Below are 15,839 nucleotides of genomic sequence, written 5' to 3' on the forward strand. Positions count from 1 at the left end.
TATTCTTTTTACAAACTAAGCACTGCGGACTTCCCAAAGACCCTCATTAGCAAATAAGGAGGATAATGGTGGTTTCAATTCTGTAATGTCGCTCCACATTTTGTATCGGATCATAGAGGCGGATTACTATCATAATCAAGACCAGTCTGTCACCATTGAAGAGCCAATAGTCTCTCAGCAGTGCTCAGCGTGGGTGGTAACGTGCCGGAAATTACCTTTACAAACCAGGCTGAGCCACGTGTGCCATTTCTCCGCAAGCAGAACCAAGCTTGCCTTAACCAGGCATATGCCTTAACCAAGCATATGCCTGGTTAAGGCAGTGCGCAAGCTAGATGTGTGGCTGGGGCTGGGGTTTGTGGGGTAGAGGTAGGGCTGTTTTTTAGGGCTCAAGGGGAGTTCAGGGGTGTTTATAGGGCAGGGGACCGGGTTTTAGGGATAGCGCAGGGGGAGGTTGGGGTCGTTGGGCTCAGGACGGGGGCTGAGGTCGGGGTCATTTTTAGGATATGGGGGTCTGTTTTTAGGATTCAGGGTGGGTGGGGGAAGGACAGTTTTCAGGGCTGGGGCAGTTTTAGGGCTCAGTGTGGGGGAGCTGGGTCGGGGAAGTTTTTAGGAAGTTAGGGAGAGTTTTAGGGCTCAAGGCGGGGTGAGAAAGGACAGTTTTTTGGGCTGGGGCAGTTTTAGGGCTAAATGGATGGGGTAGGTTTTAGTACCTGGGGCTGGGTTTTAGGGCTCAGGGCGGAGGGGCTGGGGTGTGATCTTTACCAAGCCTTTCCCTTTACCAACCATGCCTTTACCACAAAATTGTGTGGTATGGCATGCACGGTAAAGGCATGTGTGGTAAAGGAATACGTTGCTAAGACGCATTCGTTGTTGGGGCCGCGTAGTAGAGGCGTGCGTGGTTTAGCCATGCAACCGTAACGAGCAGCGTAACTCGGGTCCAGGACAAACGATCCCAGCAGTGAATCCCGCAGCAGTGCTGCTGCAGTGAAGCCCTAATACCCTGACTTTGGGTCTGGCTAAGAAGGGGATGCAAGCACCCTGCTTTCGAGGTAAAGATTTAGGGCCATGTGTATGAACACATTTTCCCATAGACACAGAATGGGCAAAAGCCTTTGATGCATCTGACCCTTTGACTCTGCTGTTGAGCCAGGAGGGGGTTTCTGTGGAGCTGCTGGTGGAAGTAAATCTCCTCCTGACCAAAACAATTGAGGGAGGCATTAGCTGTGACAGTTCGTGAGTGTGTGTGAGTTTTAGTGTTAGCCCATTGACTAATACAGCGAGTCATCAGATTGGTCAGGCAGCTTTCCCTTAATGGCCCATTAGACTGATTTACTGCGCGAGGCCATTCATGTCAGGAGTGGATGTAAACACAGCAGCACATTTTTATAACCCCGAAGACTAAATGGAAGAATGTTTTTAACCCATGTAGCAAGCTTGCAACTATGAGCGAGCCATTAGGAAACACTTTCCACAGGATGAAACAGAACTAAGTCATATTGTCGACATCATGATCGCCAAATGTGTGTATAGGGTAAAAGTTTCGACTTGGCAACATTAATGCATACAAACTGCAGTGTCAATCAATCAATCACACATTTATAAAGCACGACAAATCACCAGTGAGGGTCTCGAGTGGAACTAGGGTTGCACATTTTCTCCATGAACGCTAAACATATAGGGGCAGATGTATCAAGATTCCATTTTGCGATTCCTAAATAGCGATTTTGAAGGAATCGCTATTAAGAATTCGCAAACTGGAATGTATGAAAAAAATCGCAATTTTTTTGAGATTCCTTAATCTTCCTTATTTGCGAATTCGCATTTTGCGAATTCGCAAATAAGGAATAATTTCCCATGCATTCCTATGGGCCAGGAGGCCCATAGGAATGATTGTGAAGTAATTCTCAAATTAATTTGCTAATCGCAATTTGAGAATTATTTCAAGGGTGCAGGGGTGTCTCAAAGATACCCTGCTGCACCCCTGAAATGTACATGTGTGTGCATATGGCGCACATACATGCCCTATGGGCATGTGTGTGCGTCACATGCCACCATCAAAAATGCTAAATTGTGCATTTTTTAAAGACTTCGCAAATTACCATCAACTACAACTTGGTGGTAATTTGGGAATTCTTAAACAAAAATCGCAATTCAAAAATGCTACATACATAGCATTTAAGGAATCGCAAAATAGCGATTCCTTAAATGCTATGGCAAAATAAGGAATCGCAAATTTTTGCTATTTCTTATTTTGCGAATTCTTGATGCATGCCAAAACATGCAAAAAGACCTTTAAGACCTTTTGCGATTCACAAAGGCCGAAATTCTGCGAATTTCGGCTTTTACGAGTCGCAAACAGCTTGATACATCGGCCCCATAATGCTTCTAATCCTGGGGGCTGCTTTCAAATATCAGTGCATTGTTAGCTGTGTAGTTTTCACTTTATGTATTTACTGCCTCTGGACTAACGCACTTGATAACAAAGATTTGTAAAAGGAAACAACTGGATTATGTGACTGGATTCATGTTGTTGGCTGTGCACGGGGCAGTCTGATATCCCTACATAGGCTGATCCTTAACTGTGCTCAATATGAATGATCATGCAAAGAGGCCAAGGACAGGATGGGCGAGCAGACTGCACTCCACTGAAAAGAATGGGTGTTCACTGATAAGACGGTGATGGTTAGATAGTACTGCACATTGAAGTCTTCCATTCCCCAGCAGAAGTGATTTCTCCAAGGAAAGGCCATGATTTGAAAGGACTACCACTGAAGTAGTTATCATGCACTGCATTTACCATACTGCCTTGGAGCAAACTGGGTGCAGGGGTGTGCAGCAGTGTGCTCCCACCCTCCTCTTGTTTAAGATTTGAAAGGATGTTGATGCTCGATTACTTTCTTCATCTTAAATTTGATTTCTTTGGCAGGGGGCCTATGAATTGGAGCGCGTGTGGAGCCTGAATCTGTCCATTCGTCACTATGTCACCTGTCCATCTGACTAATATCAGTATGTGCCTGCTCACGCTCTTTCTGTATGTGCGCTGTGTGGGGCAGTTTGTGTGTCTCTGTCTGCAGACATTGTGTGTCCCAGTCTCTGTGTGTTGATCTGTGTCAGGTGGACATGCACTACAAAGGCTAATTCCATTGGCTGTGCCACTGATTGTTTATGAAACCCTCAACAGCACAGTTTATGAAAGCGCTTTTTAATCACGAACAGGCATTAATACCAAAGCTTTCTGCGTACAAGGTAAAGCGATTCACTGGCATTGCTCTACTCTTACAAGTTCCCCAACAGAACTCTGACCAAGGCTGTCTACCAACTCTTGACTCTACCCAGTCATTCTGAACCCACTTCACTTCTAGTATTGTTAAAACTTAGAGACGAGCGCATTGAGAAGGGACAGCATCTAGAACAGCATAGAGATCCTCAATCCGGGAGCCGCTAGATCTTATTTTTTGATATCTGTAACATGTAGAGTCAGGAGCATTGAGAATGGGATTCATCTATCACAGTAGGGTCATCTTAAAGTCAAAATCCTGAACAGAAATTGAGATCAGGCTTCAGCCAGGAGAAGCAAGAAATACATAAAATCTTTGGATTGAGCCGAAACGTGTTAATAAAATTGGAAGAATGTCATCTATGTTGTCGGCGGTTTTTAGTGGCATTTCCGCTCCATAGTCTCCAAAGACCTAATAACAGGATGATTTGCAAGTAAAGCCGTATGGAACATTTTATTGACGTCTAATGATGAATAACATTTTTCAGCTCATTATTTGAGGTTTTTGGGGGGAACAACTTCCCCTACAATGTTACCTCTATCACATCAAATCTAGAACTATTGAAACATCAGAAAACAGTCCAATTAGTCAAGAGTCAGGATTCCAGGGCCTGACAGAGTTTGACTGCTTCGACTGGGTGTCTGGGACGCTCTATAGCAGATCCCAGACCTGAAGGCCATGGTAGGCGAAGCTTTCTCCGTGGCATCTCAATGACAGGAGAAAGGGTGTACTGTATAAATCCAACATGATTCTGAGAGGTGTGTACAGGGCTGGTGCGAGATGATTGGGTGAATGTGCCCCAGACACACCACAGGCCCTGCTGTCATGATGACCGGCCAAGATCTCATGTAATAGGAACCTACCTTAACAGAACTAACTCTGGTTAGGTGCTAAGCACTTCATTCATGTTTGTAACCATGTTCTCCACGTTCATCACTCTTCCCTCAAACAATGGTACCGGAAATTTTGAGAGGGAAGCACCGGTTCTTGGGAGTGGCTCCCACATCTTCAGGAAGGGAGCGTCATCGTTTCTGAGATGGGAGCGCCCTGAGAAAGAAGATCCCCGGTTATTGAGAAAGACACGCAGGTCTCTATGAAGCGAGTGCCACAATCTGTGAGAAAGGACCCGCTGCTTTCAACAAGGAGAATTCTGGTCTTTAAATAGGAAGTTGCAGGCTTTCAAGTGGGAGCTTGCAGACTTTGGGAATGGAGCAGCCTGGTCTTTAAGAACAAAGCATCCTGGTCTTTGAGAAGGGAGTACCCAAGTCTTGGAGAAGGATGTTCCTAGTCTTTTAATATGGGGATCACTCAATTATTGAGGCGGGTCATCCACATCCTTGGAAAGGGAGCACCTCAAAGTTTGAGAGGGGGTGGAGGTATCCGCGTATTTGTGAGCACAGCGCTCATTGTTTTAAAAAATGGAGCCTCCTTGTGTTCAAGAGTTACCCCTGGGTTCCAACCACCCCCCCCCCGCGCCCATCTCACGCCTGAGAAGCGTTCCCTCTCACCTGTTGGCGGGATGAAGATGTCAGCGGAAGGGGCGGGCCAGGGATTGGCTTCAGTGCCACCAGGGAGGTATCCAAGGAATCCAGGGGAAGAAGCCTCGTGAGATCTCCGCGGACCTACACGCAAAGAGATCATAGTCAGGGTCCAACTTCAGAGACAGACACCCATCCTCAGCAACCCAAATGCAAACTCACTGAGGTTTGCTCTCAAGCCAATGTCTGCAAAGTCCAGCACAAAACACAGTTATTACACTTATTATTACATTGGCCAGGTATAAGCACGTATATGGTTTACTTCAGGGTTCAGTTTTAGTTATGTTTTTTTCTAACTATTTAAACAAAATGCCCACATAAAACAGTTACTTCTCTTCAGGAAAAAAAGATAAATCGATAGACAAAAAGGCAAATAGATATCCAACGAGTATAGACAGCTGCCACAAAATGCACTGTGGATACACTGACTGCAATATAGAAGTAAATATAGCCAGGGCAGTAGATAAATAGGCGTATTCGAGTTTAAAACAAACAATATAAACTGGTCTACAAAATCACCATTCAAGCTTCAAGCATCATTCTGAAAAGAAATAAGACACATAATAACGGAGATTCGAAAGCATAGATAGTAGGATACTGAAAGACATATAGGAATGAGATGGAAACAACATTCAAATGCCACAGAGAAATATGAGATTAACCACAAAAGAAAACAGATAGAAAAGACAGGAAGGAAACAGAGAACAGTAGCAAGATTTAGCGAGAGAAAGAGAGGTAAGAAAAATGAACTAGATAGAGAGAAAGAAAGAGAGAGAGCGAGAGAGTGGAGAAACAGAGAGAGAGAAAGAGAGATAAAGAGAAAGAAAGAGAGAGCGAGAGAGTGGCGAAACAGAGAGAGAGAAAGAGAGATAAAGAGAAAGAAAGAGAGAGCGAGAGAGTGGCGAAACAGAGAGAGAGAAAGAGAAAGAGAGATAGAGAGAAAGAAAGAGAGAGAGAGAGAAAGAGAGAGAGAGAGAGAGAGAGAGAGAGAGAGGGAGAGAGAGAGAGATTCACAAACACTAGTTTATTTTGAGGTGCACAGTTCTCAGTGCCTCCCATAACATGACTAAAAATGCATGAGTTCCAGTCTGTAGGTTTCTATTATTCACCTTACTTGGTCATCCCGCCCTAAGATGGAACTACACATATTCAATGCATCAGCCCTGTTAGATAATCAGGGGGCCTCATTTATGAAAAGTGTTGCATCGCTGGGGAAAAACAGCGATGCAACACTTTCCATTGCGCCTCCTTGCGACACCTTGGATGCGCCGCATTTACAGTACGGCACTCCATGTCGCAAGGATTGACCAGATACGTCAGGAATCCTGACCTATCTGGTGGCGCAGTAATGAAGCATTGCTGGTCATCTGAGGCAACTTCAGCAATGGTGTCATTACACAGGGGTGAGTCTCATGTGAAAGGCCCTGCGTCACTCCTTACGCCTGCTTCAAGAAGGCGTAAGGATTTCACGCAGTCAATTTGTAAAAGTGGTGCAGTGAAATCTCATAGATTTCTTTTTACGTGGGATCGACCACCCGACATACATTATATCTGATGCAGGTATAATGTAGCGCAGGCATTTACAAAGTGACGCATCTGCCTAGATGCGTCACTTTGTAAATAGAACACAGTATGGCTCATTGATGTAAGCCGGCGCAGCATCACTGAAAAGTGACGCAACGGCAGCGTAAGGCCTTCATAAATCAGGCCCAGGGTTTCTATCCATGGACCACACTTGCAAGGTGTGGTTTCTCACAGCACTAGAGCTGGCCATTTACAAATAATGCCATTAATTATACGACATGGGACACAATGTGGTGAACTGACCACTGAAAGAGTGGTCTAATACAATATCAAAGTTCAAATATTGACCTGCACTTATATCAACTAGCGATATATTGTTAAAGTAAGTTGATGTGAAGTTAAGTAAGGTAATTGTGAGCCTTATGTATGCTTACCTTGACAATGTGCCAGTGTTTGATATTGTCGACTCGAAGCACGTACAGGTGGATTTTCTTGACCTCAATGAGGTCACAGCCCATTGAAACCATCATGCCCTACAAGGACGCGGCTGGGGGTACTCAGTGTCAGCAAAGTCTATGACACATCTCTGCTTTGGCACAATTATTAAGTGCAGAAGTCATTCTTTTAGGGGAAATGTCTTGTTCAGGAAATATTCCTTCTACTTCCAGGAAATGCTCTTCACACAGGAAGATCATGTCCAGGAAATGTCAGATGGAAACAAGAGAGGGGTGGAATTTTCCTTCAACAGAATTACCACAATCTGGAGGCATTTTCTCTTTGTGGAGTTCAACATTTGGGATTTATTCTTGGAGAGGATTCTGCTTAGGCCAGGAGAGCCCAGCATAGGACCAGAAAGGCTGGATGAGTACCAGATTAATTGGCTGTGTATCCCACAGTAGAGCTGCCTCTTTCAAGAGATGGCAAGAATCTATGGAGCATATATACAATAGAATGGCGGAGCGTGGCGTTAAGCTAAAATTGCTAACACTGCGCACTGCCATTCTGAAAACGCAGGGATGCGTTGTATTTACTCCGATACGAGCACCCCTGCGTTTTCCCTAGCGCTGGCGCTAAATTCTGCTGCCTATTGCCAACGCAGGCACGCTTGCACCATAGTGCAAGGGTGCCTGCATTGGGGGGAAATGATTGTTTATGTGCAGGAAGGTGTCCCTTCCTGCACATAAACAATCACTAATCGTGATTTGTAACTCCTATGTGTGCTGCATTGTACAGCACACCTGGAAGTTGCAGGTCGTCATTTGTTTTAATTGTTGTTTATATGCAGGACGGGACACCTTCCTGCACATACACAATCATTCTGCTGGACAACGCAGCACACATAGAAACAGCAAAACCGAGGAGAAATTAATCATTTCTCCTCATTTCGCCACGCTAAGACGAGGCTATTTTTGGTCTTAATTTTGGTGCTGCCCTATATTTAGGCTAGTTTTGAAAATATGGGGCAGCGTCAAAATCAATGAGTGTTGCGGCAGAACGCCCACCGCAACACCCATTGCCCGCCCCTTTCACGCTGGATGTAGCGTGAAAGGGAGCCTTATTTACAAGGAGGCATTAAGCCACGTTAAGCGGCTTAACACCACCTTGTAACTAAGGTGAGGTGTTTATCGCCACAGTAACGCCGCTTTGCAATAAGCCCTTGCAAATATACCCCTATGTTTCTATTTCTAAGAATGTTATTTCTGAGAAAATGTACTCAGCATCTTTTTATTCAACTGGTGTCAATCACATTGTGCAGTACTTATGCAATTTCAGTAGTATAATCACTATGCAAGTATCCTCCATTTTTCATGTGATTTTTGGGTACACTGGAGGGATTGAAGCCAGGCAGTCAGCTCCATTACACCCATTACTGTGACCTCTCCACATTTTAGGAGAAAACAAGATGCTGGAAAGAGACAAACACAAGAAACGAAACCTGAACTCAAGCTAAAGAAACAGGGTGTAAAGAAAAAAATGTGCACTTACAACCTTTTATTTTTCATAGCTATATCCTTTTTTCAAATGAGAATTCAACAGATTGCATCTTGGGACCCCACATTTTTCTGTCATATTCAAGCATATATATTTTCTAAATAAGTTGTTGACATTTAGTGTATTTCTCTTTGCTCTGTAACAGTAGTAACAGCGAATATTTTTCTGCATTGATTTCTAGATTTCCTCAAGACAGGTGTTAAAAAGAACAATTATATACCATGATTGCAAAAAAGTGAAAATAAGTCAGTGTGTGTGCCTTGTTACTAGTAAAATTCACTTGGTGTAACAGAAGGAATACAGCTGCAGGTAACGCTGAGATCTGCCACCAGAAAACCACTGTGCCATTAATTATGGCCCTCTAATGGGGTTATTGCATCATTAATTATTCCCGATAAGACACCTATGGTAGCACTTGCCATGCCCCATTAGATGGTTAATGTGTTAGTAAACAGGCTGACATTGTACAGCTTATTGTATGGAGAAGTGTGGCTCAATGGTTGGAGCGGCAGACCCTGATGCAGAGGTCTAGCCCGGCACCAGGGTTCAATTCCCCGCCTCGGTGGGTCTTAGGCTCAAAAATTCCACGAACCTGATAATTCTCGCCTCTGTGCCTATTCCAATCATGGAGTCCCACTCTGCAACTCTGGGCAATAGCTTGCTTAATCTCCGCAATGGCCCCCACAACGCTAAGGATGCCTGGCCTCCACCTTGGGGGTGCCCAGGAGTGGGCGCCTCACAGAAAGCCAGGATGGGTTCCACAGCGGTATTCGTACAAGCGCCTTGAGACCCTTGCGGGTGAGTAGTGCGCTATACAAGTATCAATTTACATTTAGTAATCAAGTCCCTTTGTCAGCCGGTGTAGATAAACTGCTGAGTGCAGAACAGTGTTATATTTTTTTCAGTTATTTATAAGCATTGCAATAATTTGCTTTCCCTCTTCACTTATATGTATTTATCCAATTAAATTGAAATCGAAAACCGTGAGCCTCAATTATACCAGATTAGTGAGAGCCACTGACTGTTTAGAATCCAGAGTATACAAAGCGATTTACAAAATAGCTGTAACTAAGTCATGTCATTATCTTCTTAAAATTGAAAATCCAGAAATTACACCAAAGACCTGTCTGCCTCCCTGTAATGAGCAGATGGGTTGGGTGTGGAGTCTGGTATAAAGGGACAATGCAACAGAGCTCAAATGTTCGCCTGCAAGCACAACCACAGGAGTGTAACCTTCAGCGCGGTGTCGGGTTTATTCAGTAGGAGTCTGAAAGTGCTTGTTCGAATCCCGCACTTTTTCGCCCTGTGCACCTGGAGTCAGAGACACGATAGGGTGTTCAGCGGGAGCAATGCCAAGTTTTATGGTGTCAGAAGTAGGATTCATAGTCAAAGTGTGATATGTAACCTCAGTTATAAAGATAGTAACTCAGATTAAAAAGCTCAGTGTTTGAGATCAGGGTCAGGTGGTGATGCCACGAGAGAGGTTTTCTTCCTAGTGTATTAGGGCATACGATGGGGTGAGTGGATTAAAGATGAAAAGACCTACAAGCGTGAAGGAATCTCCTACTGAAGCAGCCAGAGTCCCACGCCTTTTCCTTAGTGGAAGCGATCTTAGGGCAGAACTTGGGGGATTCTGCTTTGATTCCTGAATCCACCCCTGAATAAAGCATGCCGCTGAGGAACTGGGACTTTCCAGAGCATGAAGAGCCGATCATGCTCCCTGTTTCCGAACTAAAAACCTCATCCTGGTTTTCTGTACTCAATCAATCAAGCAATACATTTGTAGAGCGCACTACTCACCCGTGAGGGTCTCAAGGCGCTGTTGGGAGGGGGGGGTGCCGCTATTGCTCGAATAACCAGGTCTTGAGGTGTTTCCTGAAGGTGAGGTGGTCCTGGGTCAGTCGTAGGTGTGCGGGGAGGGACTTCCATGTCTTGGCTGCCAGGTAGGATAATGATCTTCCTCCGGCGGTGGTTCTGCGAATCTGCGAGACGGTGGCGAGGGCGAGGGCGAGGCTGGTGGAGCGGAGCTGGCGGGTGGGGGTGTAGAACGAGAGGCGGTTGTTGAGGTATTCGGGCCCATGTTCTGGAGCGCTTTGTGTGCGTGAGTGAGCAGCCTGAACGTGATCCTCTTGCTGACGGGGAGCCAGTGCAGGTTTTTCATCCCCCAAGCATTATGAGATATTCACAGAACCTATTTTATTTTCCAGCACAATACGCTAAAAAGGGTGCTATAAACCTATTCCCAGTCTGGGCTATTGATTGGTCACTGCCAAGCATATCACGAGCACCAGGAGACTAAACCTGTTCCGCTAGACCAAAATGCCGCTGCGCACCATGCCACCTTAGTTTGAACCCACCGTATGCAAACCTGTCTTGACCCTTCTCTAATAGGATCAGTCCAGCCCAAAGTGCCAGGTCAGGTCAACCCTGAACTGGAGCACAAGCGACCCAAGGCCTGTTTTGCCCTTATTAAGGCTCGTCAGTCGGGTGTCGCTTGGTTCCAGCGGCACAGTGAGCAAGGGACACACGTCTGGGCATACCCGTGCCACTTAGGGCGTGACTTCAAACACACAAAAGGTAATGAGAGGAATGCTTGCAATAAATCTAACCACTGGAAATTGTTTGGGATAACGTTCCAGCCCATCTTTCTTTTGCCCACCAGGTCACCTGAGTTTGGGCTCAGCCATAGGCAAATCAGTCTTCACCCGGCTCCAATTGGGGCAGTCCAGCCCGAACTGCCAGGCCAGGCTGGATCTCATGTGAAATTTGCAGTCATGGATGACTTTATTGGATTGGGTAGGTCTACAGCATGCACGACCCTATCAAAAGACCTGCGTGATGGAGTTTCCACCTCAGAGCCCGCCCTGAGAGAGACGTCCATCGCACCCTCTCTGCATTCTATGCAGCTGCAGAAGCAGCTGTTGCAATGTTAGCTTTCTATTTTGTTCCAACTGATCCTTCGTGATGAAAAAATTGAGTATGTTCAATAGAGTACTATAGTGAAACACTATTGATAGAAGACGCTATCCAGATGTTGTTGATAACATAATATAACATTACAGTTAAGTGACAGCCTACCAGAAAGATCAGCCCTTGCCCAGATGTGTCTGAGCCAGCCACGAGGCGGAGGCCTTCCGCGTTGAGAGTTTTTACACCGAGCCAGTTGGCCAAGATGCCTCAATACAGCGGTTTGGAAGGAAGATGGCCCTCCCTACAGAGAAAAGGCAAGTATTCCTAAAACCCTGATATCTGAATTCTAGGACACAGTCATTCGCATTTCAGATGCCGGATATGAGAATGGCCCTGTCTCCCCGCTACCCAGCGTTCAGACGCACTGGGCTTAGAAATGGGCCACTATGTTCCTGTTAGTCAGCCTGCATCTGATTGGTGACAGTAACTCTGTGTAACTCCCACGGTTGGATCCCATTTGGGCTGTCCCACCCTAGGGTGCAGCCTGAGTCTTCTGGCACACAGAGCTGTTTGTTGCTGGGTGTTGGGTCCACGGTGGCGCCACAGAGTCGCGCCAGTTACTCCCAGCGCTCCATCCGGGGGTCGCCCTGCCACCTATCTCTGGCCAGGCCTGATGGGTGAGGGTGTGTTTGGTGGGTAGGAAATAACAGTATCACAAACCTTGTTTTCCCGCCAGCCAGACCTAAAAACAACACAGCCTGTCAAAGCTGGACGTGGAGTGGAAAGACATAGAATACACAACTGAACACAGTCTCCCCTGGGAAGGACATGGAAAGAGCCAGCTGATAACAGCAATACTGGCAAAGAATCAGAGACAGGGCGAGACCACTCGAACAGGAGGGGGTCATTGTGTCCCAAGAGCAAACATGTCAGATAGAGGCGCAGAGAGCACGAGCGCCCGACGAGACGATCAACATTTTACACCTTCTAAAAATGCAACATATATTCCTTTAAACATCTTACAAAATTTCCAAAACCTGAAAAATATGCTCCAAATAAATACATTTTTTTTTTAGCCCGCCTTCTTTTAATTTTAACTTGTCTAACCAATGACAGTGTTGGAAGAAAAACATCGCCCTTGTCTGTTTTTTTTCACGATTTCGCGGATGCCACGAGCTCGAAGGGTCCTATTTACAAAAGAAGGAGTAAAGAACAATTGGTATAAGTGATATTTACATCATGTCATGTTTGAACGATGTAAAGAATAGACATAAATGTTTAGGATGTAGTAACATAAAACCCACACAGACATCTGTGTTGGAGCCCGGCCCTTGCATAATTGACGTAGTGCGAAAAACACGGCACACAGTTTGCAATTAACCTAAGAAATCCTTTTTTTCCTCTTTATAATTATTTGCTCTTCTTACCTGCACCCCTCCCTGTGAGAACGGAGGCAGTTCGTGTCCTCCCTCGCCCCCAACACTTCCTGCAGCAGCCCTGGTCCTTTCAAATGTGCCCCCTCGTGTAAATAAGTGTGGGGGAAACACATTCACAAAGCTGCATACACACCACGTGTGCCTTTCTCTCACACCTGGAAACAGGCTTAGAAAAGGTGCCAGGGTCCCCAATGCAACTCCCCACCCCCACCCCAAACCCCCAGTTGAGTAGTAAAATACAGAAACAGTGCAGAGGGCTATTGAGAGTCCAGGGCCCTGGTGCCACTGCTCCTGCTGCACTCTTGCTAGCTACACCCCAGCCTGGGAATGACCTGAAGCGAAACTTAGGAGCTAACATAAGGGTGTGTAAGTCCTGCATAAATAAAGGATGCACTCAAAACTTACAAGCCATCAATGCTTGCGAGTTCATGCTCTGTAAATATGGAATATAGAATTGTCCAGCCCTAATCGCTTCCTAAAATGTAATCTTGAGTGATTTTTCTTCTTGTATATATGCAACTCTAACCATTAGTATATGTAGTTGACCTTTATACTTAGTATCATTCTTATGTGACTTTAGAGTTTATCTGTTTGTATCTTTTCCTTGAGTGAAATTGCATCTTGTATATATACAACCCCAACCATTAGTATCTGTAGTAGTCTTTTGTGCTTACTACCATTCTTATGTGAATTTAGTGTTTTTATGTTTGTATCTTGTATGTAACTCATGTACTCTGAAGTCCTTATGTAATGTAACTAGTCCTTTTGTAAAGCGCTCGGACATCTTTGGGTAAAGTTTGCGCTATATAAAAACGCAGTAAATAAATACAATCAATCTATTTGTAAATCGCCCCCACATTCTTTCTCTCGATATGAAAAACGTATCATTTGAAATAAATGTCACCATGCCTGGGGAGGGCTTGGATGTGAAACACCTCCTATTCAAGTGATCTGAGCAACTCCACGTGTGTGTCCGCTACTCATCAGGAACCGCCCCTCACAGAAGCTTCTGACCCCAGGAGATGCCTCAGTGACACACAGATGAACCCATGTCACCCCAGACTCCATGTCATCCCAGACTCCATGTCACCCCAGACTCCATTGAGGTAAAGGGAAAGAAGTAACCAAGCGGAAGGGAGGGGATAAGGGGCTTCTCCTTGACCCCGACGTTTTGGGTAGGTGTATCGGTGTGATCCGTACTACGGACAGGTACCAACCCCTGGTGCCTCCTTTACCTGAGAAGACCGGAGATGCCATTGTCGGTCTCAATAGGGTCCCACTTGGACTGAGCAGGACCTCCTGGCCTGCTGTCCCTCTTCCAGAGGAAGGTAGTATACACCCTTCTAGACTGTGTAGAACCATTCCTTTATATTGTAGGTCCTGACGAATTGCTTTTACAGCATGAAACATGTCCATGTCGACCTTTAGGTAAGACAGACACCACTGGATCTTCGCACCAACGTGTTCTGTCACCTCACTGTTTTTATTAAGATAGTGTACCACACCAATAAAGATTGCCGTGGATTCACTGACCTTTTTTAACTTTACACCTTTTTTCGTCTACACTCCTTCTAAAGCCCCCATACCCGCATGCACCAACTGGCAGGATCAAAAGAACTCCGATAAAGAGCCCCTTTACGGGTGCCCGTCAGACATTGCAGCGCCAGTCTGACGAGGAGCAGAACCCAGATGGTGAAGCATGACACCTAGCTCGCTGGGTGTGTGAGGGTTTTAGTTCCGAAAGGGAGATTCCCCTTATCCCCTCCTTTCCGCTTGGTTACTTCTTTCCTTTTACCTCCCTGGGGAACAGTGTATCTCTTTTCGTTTGTACTTGTTGTCTTAGGGCAGGTACACTGGACCCCGTTAAATATTGCCCTTCAAATCTCCCTCTTGTTGTTGATACAACCCCAGACTCCGTGTCACCCCAGACTCCATGTCACCCCAGACTTCATGTCACCCCAGACTCCATGTCACCCCAGACTCCATGTTCCAGCCCAGAATTTTACTCCACAAACTAGTGAAACCTACAACTTTTCTCCAATGGATTCAATTCAAGTGTAGGAGGAACTCAACTCCCAGACTCGAATATGGTGCCCCCGATGACAGGTAGCCATCTGTTACTATTTATTGATCAATTAAAATACTTATTTGATGATTTTCTGTAGTGTGGACCAGACCCCAAGGGGTATCAGAACACTTTTCAGATAAATTAGTAAGAAAAACCATAAAGTGTTTTAAGAATAATGACACAGAAGAGCTCACAAAATGTAAACAATTGCAATTATATTAATCAGACCCAGTTTGTTGGGGGGGGGGTAGATATTTATAATGCAATGCATTTAGGGATAATGCTCTAAAGTATACCAGAAAAATGTGATGGATAGAATGCTTGAATTAATTTCTGCCACTGGGACAGTCTGTCCTTGTTCTGCACACAATTCCATCTCAGTTTATAACCAGCTATATGCAAATCAGTCTTGACCCTGCTCCAATGGGAACTGTCCATTCCGAACTGACCCTTGGAGTCTTTTTGCCTCGGCTGGGCTCCAGACATGACTTGTCCACAAGCAGGACACAGCAGGCACAGTCCCTCTTCTTAGCGAGCCTCCAGGCTCAGCAGATGATGCCTACGCCCGTGCAGCCTCTCTTTGCTGGTTCCCTGATGCAGCAGGGTTGTCCTTCTTTGGTCCTTCTTCCAGTCCAGTCAAGATCTCAGTTCTGGGTACCAGGGGTGCCCTATTTGAACTCAGAAAGTGCTCTGAGGGGAGAGATGGTTAGTAGTTAATGGGCTATTAGTTAGGTTCCCTCCCTCCCAATGACCACTTCCAGGGAATTGTGGCATTTGGCTATACCAAGATGTACCATTCTGCCCCTCCCAACACGGCGGAACCCCTCTCTCAGCACCCAGAGCTCCCTAGCCCTACCCAGAAGTGTGGCTACATGCCCTAGGAAAACCGGTTTGACAATAGGTTTCCACTCTCCTTCCCTGGTGCCAGCTAGACTGCATAAACAATGGGGCTGCACCTCTCCCAAGTACTCCCCATTTGCTCTTCAAAGACGGCTTCAGCTTTAAAGCGTGCCTTTTGGGCCAACACCCATGTAGCTTCTTGCAGGAGGGAGGTGATTTCTGTCTGCAGTGCAGGCCCTATTGTTTCCTTTCC

At 45.6% G+C, this 15,839-nt stretch overlaps 1 protein-coding gene across 2 annotated transcripts in view; it reads right to left on the minus strand.

Moving 5' to 3' along the window:
- LOC147684443 (uncharacterized) overlaps nucleotides 1-15,839 on the minus strand; it is a 152,133-nt gene that overhangs the window by 97,526 nt on the left and 38,768 nt on the right. For both annotated transcript variants that reach the window (XM_086940373.1, XM_086940372.1), the window contains exon 2: nucleotides 4,787-4,900. The gene's annotated coding sequence lies outside the window, so the exon portion shown is untranslated. The remainder of the gene's footprint in view (nucleotides 1-4,786; nucleotides 4,901-15,839) is intronic.

This window comes from Lissotriton vulgaris, chromosome 10 (genome assembly GCF_964263255.1).
Source record: "Lissotriton vulgaris chromosome 10, aLisVul1.2, whole genome shotgun sequence".
Classification (NCBI taxonomy): domain Eukaryota; kingdom Metazoa; phylum Chordata; class Amphibia; order Caudata; family Salamandridae; genus Lissotriton; species Lissotriton vulgaris.